General features: G+C 46.0%; 1 long non-coding RNA gene across 2 annotated transcripts; it reads right to left on the bottom strand.

The window, feature by feature from the left end:
- Positions 1-2,746: 2,746 nt before the first annotated feature.
- Positions 2,747-20,665, bottom strand: LOC135303392 (uncharacterized). Of its 2 annotated transcripts, none has more exons than XR_010364915.1 (3): positions 20,402-20,665; positions 18,660-18,704; positions 2,747-5,225 (listed from the first exon to the last, which is right to left on the bottom strand). It is a non-coding gene; the product is annotated as an uncharacterized LOC135303392 (long non-coding RNA). The 2 variants fall into 2 exon arrangements; XR_010364899.1 differs by lacking the exon at positions 20,402-20,665 and adding an exon at positions 20,001-20,110.
- Between the last annotated feature and the right edge of the window lie 270 nt (positions 20,666-20,935).

Below are 20,935 nucleotides of genomic sequence, written 5' to 3'. Positions count from 1 at the left end.
AGGGACACTGCCATGGTCAGGCTTGAGAGCACAGGACATCAAGCCAGCTTTAGGTGCCTGCTTGTGGAGGAATCCCAGTCTCCCTTGATGAGATCTCCAGTGTCTGCAAAGGGAGACTGGGGAGACGTGCTCAGATGGGCAATTTGGGTGTCTCCTCTCACAGAATGAGTCACACCCGAAATATTCAAAGGCATCCTACCTGCTGCAAACAAGCAGCCTTTCCCATGAAACCTCCTGTTTGCTATTCTGACTCTGACACCACATCTGATTTTGCATGATAGAAATCAAGTCTGTGCTTACTTTGGTGTGATGAGTGTTGTTTATCAAATCAGTTCATTTCTTTATGCGCAGCAAATCTCAAGGTGTTTATGACAATTAAAGTTTTGTGTGGGAACGCCACAGAAGCCCCAGGAATAGCATCAAACTGAAAGAAATTTATCTTCTGCTGCAACCCACTGATGATCAGAGAAACACTCTAGGAGGAAAGATGAATACCCAGCAGTTGGAGATAACTGCACATAATCCCCCAGGTGGTATTCCAGCAGTAGAAATTCAAGCCAGAATTTTGAATTTTTGTGCAGAAAACAATTTAATCGTTTGTTTCGTTTCCTGGTAGTTTATCCAGCTGAATCACTTTGTAATCCACTCTCACGTCTGCTGGTGGAGGGGAAAAGAATCCTGTTGAAAGAGTAGACAAGCACAGAGGGGGAAAAAAAACCAGTGATCAAAAATTGTAACTCCACAGCACAGATTCAGAGCAAACATGACAAGCAGAGAGGATGGCATCCCTCCTATTAGACAGCCACTCTGGGGAAGGTGAGGAAGGGAAGATAAAGCTGGGTGGATCTCAGCCCTGAAGAATCCCAGTGAATGCTACTGACCTTTGCAATCCCTTTCCTGGTCTCCCTGTCTTTTTGCTCCTCTTTTCTGCACGTCCCCAAAACCCAGCAGCATTGCTCAGGGTCCTCCAAGAGCCAGTTGTGATGTTCCTCGTGGTAGAACCACAATGTTTAGTTTGGCTGATAAGACATGGCAGCGTGATTTACTGTGCTGAATGCCTCCTGAAATCTGATTAGCAAAGCTTGACACTGGATCTGGGCAACACTTATTGAATCAAGTGATTTTAGGTGGTTAAAAATGACCTTTCCTCTAAATTAAAGACTCACAGCATCATCTTATTTTGACTTTTTTTTTTTAATTTTTCAGCAAAACATGCCCCAAACAACAACAGTAACAACAACAAAAATACAAATACCTTCAGTTTTCATTCACTCTCTCTTTTTTTTTTTTTTTTGCAAACAGCAAGAAAGAAGTTTTCTGTGTGTGAAAAACCAAATGGATGGATGTTTGCACTGATACAGCTGAAAAATGTCACATTAACAAATAGCTTTTGTCTAAAAATTCTTGAATGAAAAGATTTACTATTCTGTTCATGAAAAGATCTCTATGTGGATAAATAATTCTATGTAACTGCTCCTAACTGCTGACTGCCTTTACAATACAACCGGCTCCCCACAGCAGGGAAGGGCACAACCTATGAATGGATCTTGTCCTGCCTTGGGCAACTTAGATGAGGGATAGCTTAGGATGTAAGAGATTTGCTCACAGGGAACTCCAGGCATGTCTTCTCTGGGTGGTCTCCTCTGAGTGTTTTGAAGCAGGCTTTGCTTTCAGGAAGGCTGCCATCATTTTACTTAAACTCCAAATGTCACTGCTGTGCTGTTCTGCAGGAGAGGGCTGGCATTCCATGTCCTGGGACTGTGGTTACCAAGCCCTGGGGCTACACAGACCTGAACTCCCTCCTGGTTTTCTCCAAGTGCCTGTCCAAGTGATGTTTTTTTGTATGTTTGTTTGTTTGTTTTCCCAAAAGAATAGCCCCAAAACAAGTGAGGCAAGGACCAAATGGTATTTTAGCTCCTGTTAGACCAACATGGTATTTTAGCTCCTGTTACACCAAAATATTTGAGCCTGTTTTAAAGGGAAGTAGCCTGTGAAGATTGTGGGACCTGCTGGGGAAATGCCATGGAAGTTTTACAGCAGGGTGACCTACACTCCTTTTGGCAGAAGGGAGTTGCATCCAGCAAACCAAAGTGGGAGCAGAAACATCCCCTTTCCCCAGCTCTCTTTCCCTCCCAATCTGCAAGAAACTTCTCAGTTTGCAGGTTCAAGGGAGATTGGAGAAGTCAAACGCAAAGGGTTTTTAAAGACAGAAACCCCACAGTGAGCTCAGGCAGCCCCTGAGCTGTGAAAGGTGAGGCTGGGGGAGACCCTGGGGACAGCATTTTCACCCCCCCACCATCCCCAGCCATCTCTGCTTGGCTCTGCTGGGCTCTGGGCAGGCTGGACCTTTTCTCTGGCCCAGTCCAGCCACTCTCATGCTCACCACAGGTCCTGCTTTGCAGGAGCTCCAAGAGCTGAGCTCCTGCTGGCAGGGATGAGGGTGGGTGGGGTTTGCCACAGGATCAGGAAAATCAGCTGCACACCTTCATTTGCAACAAGTTTTTCAAAGACTGACCCTTGTGCACAGCACTTTGCACAGGATGGACACCATCATTTTTGCTTTGGAGTGTGGATTGGAGGCTTTTCTATAGTTATACTTTTTTAATTAACCCATGTGGCCCCAGGATCAAGCCCCTACTCATGTAACTGTGAAAATATGTATATGTATATGTATATGTATATGTATATGTATGTATGTATAGGTATATATATAAAAATATATATAAAATATATCTATAAAAAATATATATATATATAAGTGTGCATGTGCTTCTGTTTTTGTGTGTGGTATATAATAGCTCAAAACTGATTTCTCTCAAGCTCATTTACTGAACACTTTTAAGCAGTAAATGTATTCAGGGAAGGCTGAGAGAACTGGTGAATAAGTTAAAAAATAATAACAGGGTTGGTTTTTTTTTTTTTTTCTGTGCAGCTCCAGAAGTGAAGCACAGTTAAAAGCAGAGAACAAAACCCACCATAAGACCAAAAGCAACAATGGAGTGTTTTCCCTCCTGAATGTTTGTTACAGTTCTTGCTGGCCATGCAAAAAAAAAAGAAAAAAAAAGAAAAAAAAAAAAAAGCCCAAATAAAATCTGGCACACAGGTCATTATGTTCTTTGGGAATCAGAAATAGACTGAGTGGGCTTGGTAGGCAAACACACATTTCACAAGCTCCTTCTTGTCACAAAGCCAATATTTGTTCAGGAGAGAATTCTTCCTTTGGGTAATTAATATTTTTTTGCTATTTATTGCTCGCTGGATGGATGTTTTGGAATGTGTAGGGAAGGGGGGGAAACCTGGCAGTGTTCCTTGCAGTTATTCCACGGCTGCTGAGGCCTTCCAACAAAAATCCCAGCACCCAGCGTACATTCCTTTCATAAGCAAAATGGATCATCAGGCGATGGAATGGCTTCAAAGGAATGTGTGCATCATGCCTTTGACATTTTGCTACAGCTAGAACAGGAGCAGGGAGGGGAAAAAGTGAGCTGTGGATGAGCACTTTCCTTAGATTGTGCATTTTTTCTTGCTCGTCCACTGCGAAGGAAGATTTCCAGTTGGCACCTGGGAGGCTGGAGCTATTCCTCTTCCAAGCCACACGCTCGAGAAAAGCCAGAGAGTTTACATTAGAGAGGAACAGGAGGTGAAGGAAATTGTAAACTCGAGTGAGATGTTATAGGGCAGGTTAGATGCTGGTGGGTAGACTCACAAAAGTGGAATGTTATTGCTAAAATCTGGCTCCTTCCAAAAAACCCGTAACGTTGTCAAAGCCTGGAGTTTTGTCTGCTAGTTTCAGACATTCCAACATATGCTTCTTATTTTGTTTTTAATACTTACAGTCCATCCAGAGACAATTCATGGCAACTGTGGCTATTGTAACACTATATAAAACACAGGGTTTGATGACAACTGATATGAAGTGTGATTGGAAAAAATAATGCCCCCTGGTAATGATAATATTTCCTGCTCAGATTGGTCTCACGATAATAGGGCTGCTCCAGTGGTGTTTTCAGAGTTATATACAGGACTCTGGTATTACATTACAGCTGCTGCCTGGTTATACATCCGTGTGAATAGGAGGGAATAAATGCACATGTAGAAACACCAGAACATCTGAAAATGAGGGCCAAAATATGGCAACTCCTTCTTTGCCTTGGGACGGGGGTGAGAGAACTTTGTCTGCTTGGACACAGATGACCAGGAAAGTGTCTTGAGAGCTGGAAGTAGATGATCTTTAAAGTCCCCTCCTACCCAAACCATTCTATGATTCTGTGATCTTGCCTTGTTTCGATGAGGAAAGTTGTTTCAATGGCCCCCCAGCACCTCAGGTCCCTGCCCTGCCCCACCAGCCCCCCTTGGCCAGATCATCCTTGGGCACTTGGCAGCCTGGCTCTGGAGATCAGAAATAGCCCAGAGCAGGAAGCTTGGCTTTCAAAGGGGAGGGTGGATGTGGATGAGAAGCAGAGCTGCTTCTCTGGAGGGAGGCAGGGAGAGGGGGGATGACAACCTGCCCACTGGATGGGGTTGCAGACGGTTCGCTTCATCCTGTTCCAAGAGGAAACACGTCTGAATCCTTTGTTGTAGCTCCACAAGCAGTCCAGCTCCCCAGCTCAGGGAGGGTTACTCTCATGTGGGAGCAGAGCCACTGCTGGCTTGGGATACCAGCACTAATATGAGCCTGTTTACCTTGGGTTTCCCCATCTCATCCTTCTCACTCCGTGATTCCAGCAGTGCCAGCAGAGTAGGGATGGGCTCTGCTTTCTGCCCTCCAGCTGTTAGCATTTAAATCCTTGCTTTTTCCAAAAAAGATGCCAGGTTTCAGGGGTCAGAGGGTGTAAGGAGACTGAGTTGAGGGACTGGTTTCCACAAATATCTGCATTGGTGAAAAACATGCCTGAGAGGTTTACGCTGCAAGACTGGGACACGATGAGGATTGTGGAACTATCCAGTAGCTTCCTGTGACCTGCAGCACATTCCTTCCCAGATTAAAGGCCTAAATCAATGGATGTCAGATAAGGGCAACTCCGCTTAAACCTGGCTCTGTGTGGCTGTGAGCTCTGCATGCTCATTGTGGCTGCATGATGGACAACAAAACCCAACGTGCAGCTCGTGCCAGCCTTGGGCAGTGTGAAGAGCTCGAGGATCATTCCTGCTGTTGAAGGTGACCACGGCAGCCCTCAGGAGACAACTGCAGCTGGAAAAGTTCCCCAGGAGTGAAGGAGTCATTCCTGAAGGATGAATAAAAAGGTCAAAGGGATTTTCCTCATAATTCTAGGAGAGGTGTTTTGGCTCTCTCATCCTCATTTCAGTCCCACACAGCAAAACTGGGGACAAATGAGGGTTTTCATGGTTGGTAGGAGTCCTGGGACCTATGAAGCTGGGCTGTAGAATTTCACCTCCAGAAAGCAGGGATTCCTCAAAGACCCCTGTACCAGGGAAATGTGATACCAACAAGAAGCAACGAAATGATGCTGGTGCATGCAGAGTCCATCATAAATTCAGGGCCCTTGAACTCAGTGGCCCAAGACCACATATCTGAGCAGGGGGATATAAGACAAAGCTGGCAAACAAGGTCTGATCTCACTGGGAGAGGGAGGGAACTGAGTCACCCAGAGATGTACTAACATCAAGGGGAAACTTCAAAGAGGCCAAGAAACTCAGGCTCAAGGACTCCAAGGAAATATCTTCAAAGGCTGAGCAATTTGACCCTGGGGCTGGGAACAGTGCTAGTGTCCACCCTCCTCAGGATGACGGTGGAAGGGGAAATTTTGCAACTCTCAAAAGCCTGCAAACATGAGCAAAGGCACATGGAAACTGGGAACTGTGCAAGACGCCTGGCATCACGCCTTGGGAGAGAAACCAGCTGAGGTCCCCAGCCCTCTCATGAGGGACACTGCAGGACTTTGTCTTACCAAATCCTGATGAGAGCCTTTGGCTCTGCGTCATAAATATTGGTAGTGAAGTTTCCAACTGGGTTTTTATTCCTCCCAAACTCTTTCACAACTGCTTCCCTGCCCTGCGAATTGTGTTGAGCTGCTGCTGCTGGAGGACCCTCGGTCTCCTGTTTCAGCAAAGTCACAAAGGAACAGCAAGTACAGGGGACACTGATGGGGGTTATTTATACATGGGATTGTTTTTAATTCCTCTCTAGAGCAGCACATTGCAGAGTTGACTATCACTCTGTGTCCTCCTCTGCGTTTGTCTTCAGAGGTTTCCTTCAGCCTGAAGCAGAGGATGTCTAGCACGAGGGGATGCAATTTGCTCTCAGTTTGTTTGCTAATGGCATGGAAACTCATTTCCCTGTCAAGAATCCCAAGCCAGGTGCAAGCCATTGCACTTAGACAGGCTTTGGGGACAGCCCTACAGCTACCTGACCTGTCTGAGTACACACTGTGCCAGCAAAATTACCAGGAAAAAGCCTCTGGAGTAGGTGGCCCTGGAGCCATTTGCCCAAATGGTGCCCAAGGGCAGATTTGCCTGGCACCAATGACAGTGAGGACATTTGCCACTAACAGGGTTGTCAGGTCCCAGGAGGAGAGGGAACAGCCTGCCACAAGGTGAAGCAGAGCCAGCTTTACACCTGGGTTTGAGCCTGAACCTTCCAGCTCTGAGAGGAAAAAGAGGGGCTTGGATCCCTCAGCCTTGGTGTAAGGGCTGAACGCTGATGGAAAACTCTCAGGGAAGGTTTTGCCTGCACTAAAGCTCCGGCCTTGGCACTGTGAAGGCACAGCACTGGGTGAGAGGTAGTAGGAAAGACAGCTCAAGGGAGGAAGATGCTGGGACCAGGCACCCTGTACACTGAAATACTGCAGAATTAGAGAATCATTAAAGTTGGAAAAGACCTCTGACATCATTGAGTCAAATCTTTGGCCAAACAAAACCATAGCACCAAGTGCCACAGCCATTCATTTCTTGGACACTTCCAGGGATGTTGAATCCACCACTTCCTCGGGCAACCTGTTCAAATGCTTTACAACCCTTTCCATGAAGAAATTCTTCCTGGTGTTCAGCTTGACCCTCCCCTGGTGCAGTTTGAGCTCACCTCTCTTTCTGAAGAGAAATGCCCACAAGGTCAGCAGAGTTTTGCACATTGGGAAGAACCATACACCTCACAATGTCTACCCCACTGAGCAGCCTGGGTGCTGCAGCTCCATCCCCTGGGTCCTGAGGATGGGCTGGCACATCCAGCTGGCACAGGATTGAGCAGGGCTGGTTGGGAATAGTGTCAGCAGCCATCACAGGGGCTCTCTGGGGGCTGCTGCTTGCCAGGCCCTGCTGCAGCCCAGGCTCTCCTGCCCTCCACAGCCAGCACAGGTCGGCATCTGGCCCAGAGCAGCCCTTCCCTGCTCTTCCCAGGCTGGGCAGACACCAGCACCCAGCTGTGTGGGTTTGCTGTCTGCCTGTGATAAAAATCACAGGGAAGAGCTGGCTTTTTTTTTTTTTTTTTTTTGTAACAGCTCTAATTCTTTTCCTCTTTCATGTCTACAATCTTCTTCTGAGCACTGCTGTGAGGGGCAAAAACATCCCAATGACAGACAGAGTGAGGAGAGCTCACCCAGCAGCAAGCAGAAAATATTTCCATGTCCCTGGAACCAAGCAGTGACTAGAGGCCAGATTATGATTTTAGCATTATTGGCAGGAGCTTGGAAGAAATCCACTAAAAAAACTCGTGTTTGCCATGTGCTAAGTGGGATCAGAGTCCCCTGCTCTGCTGCCTGCATGCCTGCTCTGATTTTGGGTGCAAGTTTGGCTCTCTGGGTGGGAATGCAGCTGGTTATTGCCAGCCAGGTTCGTTTGGCATCAGCAGCAACTGGCTGCAAGCACTGCCACTCGGCTTTTAGCCAATATGTGATATTTTTTATTTTTCTCAGTGGCAAAGAGAGCTCTGATTACTCAAAGTGTGCGATTTTGGGATGTTTTAGGCACAGACATCACTGTGCAATCGTTTCTTGGTCTGGTTTCTATTTGGGGCAAAGCACAAGGAGCCCAAGTCAGCTTGGTCTCCCATTTTCCCTTGTCCAGCAGGTCCAGGGAGTTGACATTCACAAAACAGGGCCCTGAAACAATCTCCTTGCCAGCAGGCATGGGCTGGCTTCTCCAAGCAGGCATTGATAGCTTGAAATGATCAAACAAGACTCCAAATGCTGGAGACACACAGGGAACATGACACCCACCTGGAGTCAAACCCGTGGCTCTGCCCCAGGACAGAAAATGTCATCAAATCAATTAAGAACAGGGCTGAAGTTGGTTGACAGAGACCATTTAGAGACCCTGCCAGCACTGTGGTGTCGAGGGTGAAAGACCAGCCCAGCAGAAGGAGGAGGACCTGGCCATGTGGTCAGATGGGTGCAAGGAGTGAGGGGAACTCACCTGTGTCCCTGCTCCTCAGGTAGTTCCTGAGGACATCACTTCAGCTCCCAGCACCTCAGCCAGGGACACCTGAAGAAAGAAGCTACAGGAAAATGTGCACAGGGTGAGGCCATGGGGCTGTGGGGTTTTTTTCTACTGGCAGTACCCAAAACACCCTTTACAGAAAGGCTCTGACTGACTCTGAACCCCTTGGGTAGAGCCTTCTCTTCTCCCACAATCACCTTCCTTGCCCTGACAGAGGAGACTGAAGCTGCTTTTGGCTGCTCCTGCCTTTCCACCCTTGTGTCTGGAGGGTGCCAAGTAGAAGCCCTGGCTGGAAGGAGCCTCCACTTTGTGGGAACCTTGCAGCCATCCCGTCTCTCCTCACCACACAGCCAGACTTGCAGCCAGCACAACTGTCTCCATCTTAATCCCTTTCCTTTCAGGTGGGTTGGGAGCAGAAAGGAGGAAATCAGGCTTTGCCCAAAGGAGGAGAGCACTGGCTTTGGGAGGCTACAGAGGAAGCAAGAGAAGAAGGTGATATAATTGTTTAGACTTATTGCCTGCAGAAACCATGGCAGAACCATGAAAATAATTATGCCCATGCCATGAAGATTAATAAATCAGAAGATTGAGAGAGGGAATGCACCCTGAAGCGTGTTTCATGCAAAAAAATTTATGTAAATGTTGAGGAAATAGCTAATTTGGTGCCTTTTCAACACACTAAATGGGATGCTTCTAGTTTGGGCAGGGTTTGCCTGTTTTACCATGAGTCACATCCAATCCATGCCACACTAAATCCAGCAAATATTGGCAGCACAAAGTAGGAATGTGCCCATTGACAGGGGATCTGAAACAGAGTAGTTTTTCCCAACTTGATATGGATTGTTCATCTCTGGAACTGTTATGCAATTCTGAGTATTTCGTGTCTGTATATGTGGCTTATTATTAATTTATCCTTTGGGATTGCATCCTGCCAGGCTGAGCATTTTATGAAACAGTGATGTAGGTGTGTGGAGACGCTGTGTGCCAATGTCAAGTGAAATTGTGTTGCAGCAGTGATTTAAATGACAAGGCTGATGCTTTGGCCCAATGTCTTCATAGCAGAGGCTGTAGCACTCTCCACAGATTTCCAGATGAAACCCACAACTACTGGTGGAGGATTTCCATTCCTTCTTACCAGCTCCTCTGGGCCAGGCACTCTGTAAGTTAAATTGCTTTATTTAAGGACTAGAACCAAAGCACTGGGCCAAACACCTTCTGTCTTCACTCACATTTGAATCTGTGGCTTAGGCCCATCTCCAGGTGCACTCTGAAGTTACTTTTGCTTTTCTGTGTTAAGCTGTGGCCAAAGCCAGTGGTCAGGAGACAACATCCAAGGCTTGGTGTCCCACCCTGATGTTAACAAGTCCTTCAAGGTGCCCTTGTGCAGCAGTGGGTTGCTCAGAGGGGTAAGATGCAGCACGGATGCCCTGTGTTTTCCAAAGGAATACTGTACAATATTTATTTTGTGATCAGGCACGTTGACTCACAGGAAGGAGAAGGAAACCAGATCCCCCAAGCTGAAGGAGGGGATTGTCCTGTCCTGTCCTAAGCCCCATCAGGCAGTGAGAAAGCTGTGTAGGGCCCCACCACCTCTCCTGCCCACAACCTGTGGCATTTGTGACTATCAAGGCAGCAGGAAACAGGGAGAACAAAGAAGAAATCTGCCCAAAGGTATTAAACCTGCTCATCTTCTGCCTTGCAAATTGAAGCTCAGCACTGAGTGGGTGTGAGGAGAGGGCAGGGGTCCCCCCTGCTTTAGATCCAGCCATTTTCCTTCCCCAAACCACACACCAGCCCTGGTGATTGGATAAGAGGTGTTCCATCCATCTCAGGCCAGGGTTTCAAACATTTCATGCCATTTTCACCTTCTCCATGGTGTTCTCCAATGCAGCAGCTGTGAGTGGCCAGGTCAGCCTGTTCACACATGGAAATAACCCCTGTCCAGGAAAAAGATGAGCAAATAAGGTAAGATGTGACCTAAAAATACTGTGGGACAAAGCAGGGCATAGCTGGAAATCTGATTTGTGCTGCAAGGCAGGAACCAGATAACAAGGGAGTCTTGTGCTTTTTTTTTTTCTTGAAGGTGCCTGGGAAACAAAGGGCTGAGAGTCACACACTGCTGCTGGTTAGAAAATAATAAAATGCATAAATCCTGAGGCTGGGAGAGACCTCAGCCCAAGGGTACCAATGCTCTTGCAAATAATAAATCCTTCCTCCTTATCTTGCAGTATTTGTGACAAAAATTTGGTGCAAGGTGGGTAAAGACAGAAAAGCCAACACCAGAGCTAGAAGCTCTGAGCTTAAAGATGGTAGGAAGGGTTTAGGTCAGGAAAGGGTGAAGGACAACACTAAACCACTGATTTTGGCCATTGCCAGATGAGTGTTCCTACCCCAAAAATGGACTTTCCCTTTGTTCTACATGTGACTCTGGGGAAAAAACCCCACAGCTTCCAAAAAGGATTCTTGCTGCTCTGCCTGTGTCCAGGATTGAAGCTGAGCAGCTGAACTCAGAGGATGGGATTCTTAGGGCTGTCCAGTGCAGGGCCAGGAGTTGGACTCAACAATCCTTGTGGGTTCCTTCCAGCTCAGGATATCCTGTGAGTCTCTGATTCCATGGCTGGTGGCTGATGTTTAAACAAATAACAGCTTTTTTTGTGCCCCTTTGTCTCTTTCTTTCACAGGTTTCCCTGTAGGCTGTTCTGAGCAAAGAGTCAGGCTGGTTTCACATGCCTTGCAGAGATGATGGAGAAAATGGAAATCATTATTCTCCAGTACCTGTGTCCTTCCAGTGACATGAATCCCTCTGAAACGTGCTGGGATGCAGGAGCACAGATGTTTGGACTATCATACACCAGCTATATAGAAAAATTCCCTTATTTCAGTGGCTCTGGCCTTTGAGGACACTGAACAGTGTTGTTTTTAGGGCACAGAGGGGTTTAGATCAAGCAGGAAGATTTAAGCTGGAGCAGGAATAATATTTGAATGTGTTAAATTGGTTTGTGAAGGGCACATCACCCTGTGTCTCTGCATCCTCCCACTATGCAGAAAATCCCAGAGGTCTGAAGAGAGAGGCTAGGCCTTAGAGGAAGAAAAGAGGGGAAAACAGCATTAGATGGGATATTACCCATTGACTGCAATTTCATTTCTCCAGAGAAATTTACAATGTGATCATTAAATCCTCGAGAGACAAACCTGAACAGTATTTTCTTCCTTCTGGGCAAAAATCTTAGAACTCTTAAAAAGACATCATATTTCACAGCTCAGCAACCCAGAAGCATTTTTAAAACTGGAGGGAGAAGAGGAATTTTTAAATGAGTAGTCTTTTTTTCAAAAAAAAAATTTTCCCCTCCATTATTTTTTTTCTCCTATGCTGTCAGAATTCTTTTCAGGAAAAATAAATAAATTTTAACATCTGGTAATTAATAGCTTATGAGGCAGAGAACAGCTGTCTGCAGAGGCAGTTCACAGAGCAGAGTGTTTGCCTTGCCCCTTATCTCTGGAGATCACTGCTCACTCACTACCACAAAAGCTCTCCAGATATGGCTCTTAACCACAATTCTGCTGCTGCACTTCAGGGAGACAAAGAGGAGGATCAATACAGAAGTTGTCACAATATTCAGGTTTTCTGTCTCAGTTTTGTCTCCAGCTTCACGGCTGCCTCAACCTTTGCAGCTCCACCTCAGTCACAGCAAGTGGAGCTCAGCACCTGGACCATTCCCCATCTCGGTGGCCTCTAAGCCTCTCACATCCTGACAGCATCTTCAGAAACTGGTCCTGGTGCAGGGAAAGGTTTTTTCCCCCTTGTTTTATTTGGGAGAACTTCTGCAGAGGGATAAAGTGACTTGCAGAAAATCACAAAGGGGGAATCTATCAAGGTACTCAGAACTGCAACCACAAAACTTTCCACTTTACCCTGGTCCCTCTGCTGCTGCTGGGGAATAGAACTAAAACACAAAACCCTGGCAATAGCACTTCAGTCCAGATGTCACCCACACCATTATATAATAAAAATGTCCAGATCAAATTAAATTTTTGGGCCTTTGAGAGTTGCAAAGCCAAATCTTTGAATTTCTTAAATGCGCAGGGTCAATTTTATTTTGATTTCTAGGAACCACAGATGCATAATACAGAAAGAAAGACATTTCTCTTTTTAATCTCAAAGCCCTGTGCTACACCTCAGAAGACTGGGCCTCCCTGGAGAAGGAACTATGAGAGAAGGACATAAAATGAGCAGGGCATCCAAAACTGATTCCTGAAGCACTCAGCTCCACGAAATTTGCCAGTCTTGCCACTGGTGAGGAAAAGTTTGCCTGAGAGCTGTCACACATCTTTAGATAACTGGGCTCCCTTACTTGAGTTTCTGTGGACTTCCTGGGTGATATCCTGCAAATCTGTCTATCCCTGTTGCTTAAAGTCATTTAAGTGCTTAAATCCACTTGAAATCCACACCTCTGCATTGCTCAATGACAGCTCCAGAGGCAGCAGGATCCAGACATGAGCATGGCACAACCTCAAGTACTGTGCAAACAAAGGCCATGGGTTTCATCCTTCAGCCCCTCACAGTTCTGAAGCAGAAAAAAATCCCAAGTTAAAAGCTTACACTGAACTGCAAAGAACCACAGAGCTTTGCTAAAATATTTGTGGCACCTGTACAGCCAAAAAGGTGCTTTTCTTCTGGCGTGGGTGAAGATTATACAAAAGGTGAACACCCTTCTCTCACAGCAGGGATGCTGTACGTAGGTGCCTGGACAAGATGTGGCTGGATGTGGCTGTTTAATTCTGACTTGCTGCCCATGCAAATGTCTCTCCTGTTGTTCCCTGAGCTGCTCTGGGATGGACCTGCTGCAAGCAGAGGGATGGGGCACCTCATGGCTCTGGGCTGCTCCTGCAAGACAGTTTCTTTTTGGTGACAGTCATCACACTTGGATTTCTCCCTGTTGTGTGGGAAGTGGGTTGACACCCCATGCTGTGGAGACAAAAATTTCCCTGATTTTCCAGGACAAGGCCAAGTGTGGAGTGATACCTGCACAGGGAAGGGAGGTGACAGTCCAAGCCTGCTCAGGCTGTCACCTCCCTTCCCCTCTGAGCTGCTGGCCAGAGTGCAGTTCAGCTGGGAAAGAATTTATTCCAAGGAGGTGGGAGAGGCAAGTTGGAATTAGTGCAGAATCGACCCAGGGGCTGAGTGGCATGCAGACAGCTTGCATTCCTCACAGCCCCATCCTCTGCAGTCAGGCTGGCCCCATGGGGCAGCCAGGATGCCACATCTTGTCCTATTCACCTCCAGAGGACTGAAGTCACACACCTCAGAAATTAAAGAGAATTGGAAGATAAACAGAAAATGTGTTTTCTCAGCTTGTGCTCCTCGATGGGCACGTGCTATGCCCCAGTGACATCCCCTAATTATCAAGAAAAGACTTGTCTCAGTCCTCAAAAAGGCAGCCAGGGAACAAATGCAAATTTTTCTGTGACCCTCCATGCTTTCAAGGACAGCTAACCTCGGGTCAGCCTCCTGGTTAACACAAAAGAGCAGAAAAGAGTGTTCTTCACCCAGACCTTGGCACTGTCAAGTATTTTGAGTGCCTCGTGTCGTTTTGGGAGGAAAACTCTATTATCTCACTCTCCACGTAGTGCTCCAGTGACAGAACACTAAATTTTGAGTAGCTGGAGTTCAAGAGAGACAGATTTAGGTGGCAGAGGGATCTGGGCACTCTGATCAACCAAAATAAATGGTCAGACTCCCATGGACTCAACGCTGGAGTCCTCAGGGAAATCAGTGGGAGTTTTCCCATAGGATTGCACTGCAGTAACTTAAATTAAGCAGGGGAAAGGTTTCTTACTCAGACACTGAAATAAAGAAGTCTCCTCTCGGCAATTAAAATATAGAATTCTACTTGAAAGTGATTAATATTTCTAGTGTCTACTTATGGCCAAGCCACATATCCCCAGCCCTACCAAATATGAACTTAAATACACAACACTCTCTGGAGTTACTTCTCAGTTAATAATTTATGTATTCTGGCAACAGATCAATGCAACTAGAAACTAGTTTAGTAACTTACCTTCGGGGTTGTCTATCTATAAACACTGCAGATTCCTAAGTTAAACAGAACCCAATTGTTTTCCCGTGTAATAGAGGCCAGAGCCTGATTTATATAGTTAATTTAAATGGTAATCTGAAAGAGTTGAGAAAAAAAGGAACCTGTATCATTAAGGGTTATGAAAGAGGGAAAAACTGTTTACTGCTGGGGTCAGAAATATGAGATATAAATGAAGATAAAATGCAAGCATCAAGACAAAAGTAATAAAATGATACCAGTGTGTGCTGTCAGTGCTTATATAAGGACACATAAGTCCTGGCTGATTTTTCCTGAGTTGGCCCTACACTCACAGAACTGTCTGATGCTGGGATTTGTGTGCAAGTGTGAAACCCAAATTCCTGCTTTTTTAATGCTGGGCTGAGCCCAGTGTCAGAAAGCAAGCAGCTGCAGCCAGACTGGGAGTTTAAGGGACATGAGGGTGCCCAGGCTCATCCCTTCTCTTCACACAAGCCTGGAGAAGAGAGGGGACAGCAGCTTTGTGGATGGCTGGTGCACCAAACACAGCTTGCATTTGAAAGTGCCTTGCAGTGACTAATTAACAGGCATCTGTTACAACTTGTTGAGCCTTATCTTCATTTTCATACGCGCTATTTTGGAATGAAGTTCTATTTAGGCTCCTAAGCGTTGCTCAAGAGTCACATTACAGGATTAGCCTTCCTGACAAAGGGGAGGGGATGCTTTGTGGTTAGCAGCACGGGGTAGGAGGCAGGAGGCTTGGCCCTGTCCTGGCTGCTGCCTCGTCACCTGCTCTGGAGCTGCTCTCTGGACTCTCACTAAGCCTGCACAAAGAGTGAGGTTTCCTTAATGTCTGTGGTGCACTCAAATCTTCTTTTAAAAGCTGTCACCTAAATATTGAATTAATAGTTCTCAGATGCTGCTGAATTATTCCTCTGCGAATATTTGATCCTGCAAACTGAGCTGCAGACATGCATCCTGAGGGGAGAAGCCTTAAAGGAATGTGGAATTATGGAATAGTTTGGATTGGAAGGGATGTTAAAGATCATCCAGTCCTGCCCCCTGCCATTGCCAGGGGCACTTTCCACTATCCCAGGTTGCTCCAAACCCCATCCAGCCGGGCCTTGAACACTTCTAGGGGCATCCACAGCTTCTGGACAACCTGTGCCAGGGCTTCACCACCTTCACAGTAAGGAATTTCTCCCTAATATCTAATCAAAATCTACTCTCTTTTTATTTATAGCTATTCCCCCTTGTCCAATCACTCCATGCCCTGGTAAAGAAAACCCTCAAAGTCTTAACTCTGCCCCATGAGCCCCTGGCTAGAGTCAAGACAACCAGAGCAGAAACCTCTGGATGTACAAACCACAGCCCATTGAAGCCGAAAGCCTCGAGATGGGATAATAAAAGATACCCTCTTTGTGGGTCAGAATGAAGGATTACAGCGCTCGCCCACACTGTGTAATCTTATCTCCGGGTGTTGCTCATGTGAATTGTGAATTCTTCGACTGTATGTGCACATGGAGTGAGGGGAGCTTCCAGATCCTGTCTCATCTGAACCCTTTTTTAAAATTGTCTTTATTAAAAGAACTGAAGTTCTGCAGAGGAGGATTTTGGGGATACTGAACCCTGTGCAAAACTTGTCTGCTTGGGAAGTTACACAGCAGAAATGTGAGTGAACACAAAACCCCTGAATAGGACTGGATTAAAGATTTTAATGTATTTTAGGACCAAATAATGGTCCTAAATAGGGCCATTGGCTAATGGTTCCAACAGGGAATGTTCAAGGCCAGCTTGGACAGGGTTTTGAGCAACCTGCTCAAATGGAAGGTATCACTGCCCACAACAGGGGGGTTGGATAAGATGGTCTTTAAGGTCCTTTCCAACCCAAACCCGTCTGTGATTCTGTGATTTTAAGGTGGGTCAGGGCAGAGAAGCATGGCTTGGGCTCTTCTGAGAGACATGTGGATCTGCACATCATCTCTTCCTGCATGGGCACTTTTGTTCTGAATCATCTGCTCAAACACACCCTTATGGCCAGTGGAGAGGAATGGGCACTTTGGGGTACAGCTCCCCCGCTATATTTTAGTCATCTGTGTAGGAGGAGATGAATTGTGCTCGAGACCTCAGTGTCTCTAGTAGCTAGTCAGGTGGGGGTGACTAGTTTGGATGATGCTGCCTGGATACAGCCATCTAAAGGAAGCATTTGGGCACCAGACTATTTCTCTGGAATCGCAGTCCCTTCCTTGCAGTTCATTTTCAAATGCCGCTAAAGAGGAACCAACTCAAAAGGAAAAAAAAAAATACTCTCATTTCAGAGACACTGAAGTGAGTGGGAGTGTGAACATATGTGTGTGTCCACATGGGAAACTACTCTGGAGTCTCTGCAGCTCTTTAAATACCCAGTGAAGGCGATGCCAGGTTCACCTTCCCTCCCGCACATGCTCTCCCACACGTGTAGGCTGCATGCTCCTGGTTTTCCAGATTTAATGCCGGGGATTGGAGCAGACAAAGCTGCTGATGAGCTCCAGGCTCCTGCCATGGGTAACACCAAGGAATCTCAGGCTCCTGCCATGGGTAACACCAAGCAATCTCACTTGTTTATGCTCACTGATCTTGTGGCAGTTGGCCTGACTGAGGAGCTGCTCCCATTTGACACCCACTAAACCATACAGTGTTCTAATAAACATAAATTATTTTACAGATGGGATCCCTCATCCTCTGTATTGGTATGAGAACTGGGTGAGAAAATAGCTCATCAGTGTCTAAACCCTCTGATTCTTATTTCATTGGAAGAGATGATAGATCAGATCCTGCTTTCAGATACACTGACATTGATCTGGAGTGACTCTTGGTGAGGTACCATGGGTGAAAACTGGGCATGGCTGGAATATATTTTGGGCCCAAATTATTTTGTGGTACATCCTCATAGCGTGAATTGTGTGTGTGCATTAAAGGAAACAGAAACACTTCCAATTTTGAGAATGAGATGAAAATTCAGCTTTCCTGGACTGGTTTTGAGCTGCTCCTTGCAAAGGTGAAAAGAGGGTGTGGTGAAGCCACTTCCAACTTTTCCCACTGCCCTTGCTCCCTTCCAGCAGAGCTCAGCTCGTGTCACCACCGTGGTGGTTTTCACTTTGCCTGTCATGACCTGCAGCGTGACAGGCATGACCATGACACCAACCCCTCCAACCCGTGCCAAGGACAACTTCTCCTTCAGGCCTTTTGGGGGAAATTCTCTCACTTCTCTTCCCTCAGCAACGAGTAAACTACTACATAAATATTACTAAGAAAGTCCCAGGTGAGAGAATGGCCCCGACAAGCCCAGTGCTTTGATGGAGCCTCAGAAAAAGGATGTTAGTGGGCAACAAGTGAAGGAGGACAAATTCCTGATTCAAATTTGCAGAAATCCCCCCACATTAGCTGTGAGTTTCAGTCCCTCATGTACCACTGACTTATGACAAGAAATGAAGCTGTTTGGGGCTCAGTCTGATAAAGGATCCTCCATATTTCAACGTAAGCCATAGTGACACTTGATCTTTAGAGATTGAAACAACTGGAGAGATCCCAAAACTCCTGTTAAAAGGAAGCTCTCCCACAAGTCCAGGGAGATCTGGTGAAAGGGGCAAAGAGCCACCACCTCTTTTCTCCTTTGCACCTAGTTGCACTTGACTTGTTCAATATGCAACATCCCAGTTCCAAAAGATGGGTGAGCAGTGTCCCCACCCTGCTGACCTGCTGTTGAGGGACATTGGTGGGATGGACAGGGCTGAGGTTGTCCTCAGGCTGTGGAGCACATCAAACCCTCCTTCCCACCTCCTGGGATTTCCAGCTTTATGTCACAGGAAGATTTAAGGGATATCAGTGCCCCGTTTTGTGGGTAGGCTGGTCCTGGGCATGGAGAACTGAGGGGGTGGGATCCCACTGGGGAATTAGTCAGAGGAATGGCTCATTTCTGGATGCTGAGGAGCTCATCATGACCTAAACCCTAGGCCACTTCCAGCTGACTGTGTCCAGGGACAGCTCTGGGTCCAAGAAAACACTGAAAAACTGAAAATTAAATGCTCACAGCACCTTCAGACTTGGGTTTCTGCTAAATGGACTCTTCAGGCTCTTTATGTTAAATTTTATTTTTTTTTTACATGGCCCTTAGTCCCTTTGATGTTTAGCTCCCAGTAGTAAAATGAAGATGTTAATATTCAGCCCTCTACCTACCTTTTTATTTTTTTAGACAGCATTCACCTCTGCTCTTTATTGGACCTGCAGTAATAAATGCAAAATAATTATACCTAAAATAGGACTGCAAATTAAGCTATCATGAGCAATATAGACTTCAGGATTTTTTTAAAAAAACCTAATTATTGTTTTATGCAGTACATTTTCTAAATAATATGACCTAATAAACCTTCAGGGAAATACCAGGACAGAACCCTTTCATGTCCTGCTTGTGATACTGGGGAGCAGCCTGAGTCATTCCATTCCTGAACAAATCCCTTTGCATCTGCCTGCCCAGATGACCCTGTGCAGATCTGACCAGTACTGAGAAAAATCCAGTTAGAGACAATGTTTTGCAGACTCAGAAAATTAAAAAAGCATCATGCTGGTATTTGTCATTCTTTGGGAGAAAAATGATAGAAAGAAAAAATCCCCAGCTGTCTAAAACATAGTGGATTTTAGTCTTTCCCACTCTTTTAATTTTTTTTTTCCCTCTGGAATATCTGAACAAGTAGAAAAGATTGTAAGAAGTGGGTTAACCAAATTGTGTGCCTGGTCATTGATGTTGCTTTGACTGAGCACTGTGTCTGTCCTAATTAAAGAAAACTTTTCCAGGGGGTAGAAATGCACTTGAGCTCTTGTATGTTTGTATTGGTCACTTACTGAACATGGGAAGTTGTGGCTTTGCTTTTTCCTCCAGTGGGGATAAAAATACACATATTGCACTTTTGGCACTGCATTTCTCCATCAGTGGAGGGGGCAGATTTTCAGCAGCAGCCCCTTCTTCTTCTTCTTCTTTATTTTCCCTGTTTTCTTTCTCTTTGAAGAGAGCATTTGATACTGATTCAAGATGTCAGAATGACACCTCCTTTTCAAAGACCAGAGGATGAGAGGGTGCCTTGGGCACCTGCAGGGTGAGTTTCTCCCCATATATTTGGCTCCAGCTTTGACATGACCCCCAGGAATTTAGCAGCCTCTGGAGCCAGAGTGAGCATCTTGGATTTGTGGTCCATGAGGGATTCTTGGAATCAGAACTTGTTAAAAAGAGGTGTTGTAAGTGCTGGGTCACCTGCTGACTGAACAAAGAGATCCCTGCTCACTAGGACATCTTGTGACACAATGGGTGTTGGTAACGGTGGGCAGGGAAGGATCTGGTTTCATCTTCACTATCATGAAAAATACTTTATCTGGCTCCATCCTCACGTGAGGCCACAGACTTCTGGTTTATCGCGAGAATAAGTGGGAAGAAAGTATTTCCCTTCAGAATATGCTAAAAAAAAAAAAAAAAAGAAAAAAAAAAGAAAAAAAAAGAAAGCTTTGAGTACCCACAAATCCCCAAACCTAAATCTGAGGTCTTTTCTTCTTTCTGTCCCCCCCTGACTTTATTGCTCCCGAAGCTTTGGCATTCTTGTCGCAGCGGTGACACCAGGCCTGAAGGAGATGGTGGCGAGGCCAACCACTGTGCCTTGCCGGGCCCTTTCTGTCAGAGGGGACATCTGCTAAAACCAGCTGTGCCAGTGCCTTGTGAGTGATGGAGAGCTGGACTCGGACTGTGATTCAGCTCATTAAAAGCACCCTGGGGGCTGCTATGGTTATTTCCCCCCTGTAGTGCTGGCATTTTTGAGGCCAGGTCAGAACTCATTGCTCCAGGCCCTGTGCTGAGGGCCCTCTCTATATCCTTTGTCAAAGGACAGGCATTTAGCCTGTCCCTCATCTTTATCCACCATGGCAAAGGCAGAGACCTGTGTCTGAGCAGGCTCCCATCCCTGGGCTCCTCTCCCCCGAACAAATGTGGTCAGCGTGAAACAAAGCCCAGAGCAGCAGCACGTTCCCCTGTGAGCAGACGGAAAGTTTCAAAGGCACAAAGGGTATTTAGGCACCGACTTCAAAGCCAATAAGTTGGATGCTGAAAAAAAAAATCTCCCCCGTAGCCTTTATGTCATGCCACTTAATAAGTAATTAAAAGCTCAAAAATCATGAGTCTGCTGCTTTCATTACTTCCTAAAGCACACTCGATACATCATCACTCTGTGAAATGCTTCACATGTACCGCATCCTACTTTAAATGTGCCAAACAGTGAAGTGCTTAGCATTACAAAGGCAAAGACATCAAGGAAGCTTTGATAAAATCTGCTGAGCAGACAAACATCTCTTTGGTTGGCACTAGCCAGGCTAGGTTTTTATTCCACAATGATTAAAAACATTTCGAGTGAAGGCAGCTCGGCTTCTATTTTAGACACAAGACCATTAGGTGACAAAGAGTGAAACCTTTCATT

Source organism: Passer domesticus, chromosome 1 (assembly GCF_036417665.1).
Source record: "Passer domesticus isolate bPasDom1 chromosome 1, bPasDom1.hap1, whole genome shotgun sequence".
NCBI lineage: Eukaryota > Metazoa > Chordata > Aves > Passeriformes > Passeridae > Passer > Passer domesticus.
Note: the sequence above shows the minus strand (reverse complement) of the source record. Positions and strands in the feature narration are given on the sequence as shown.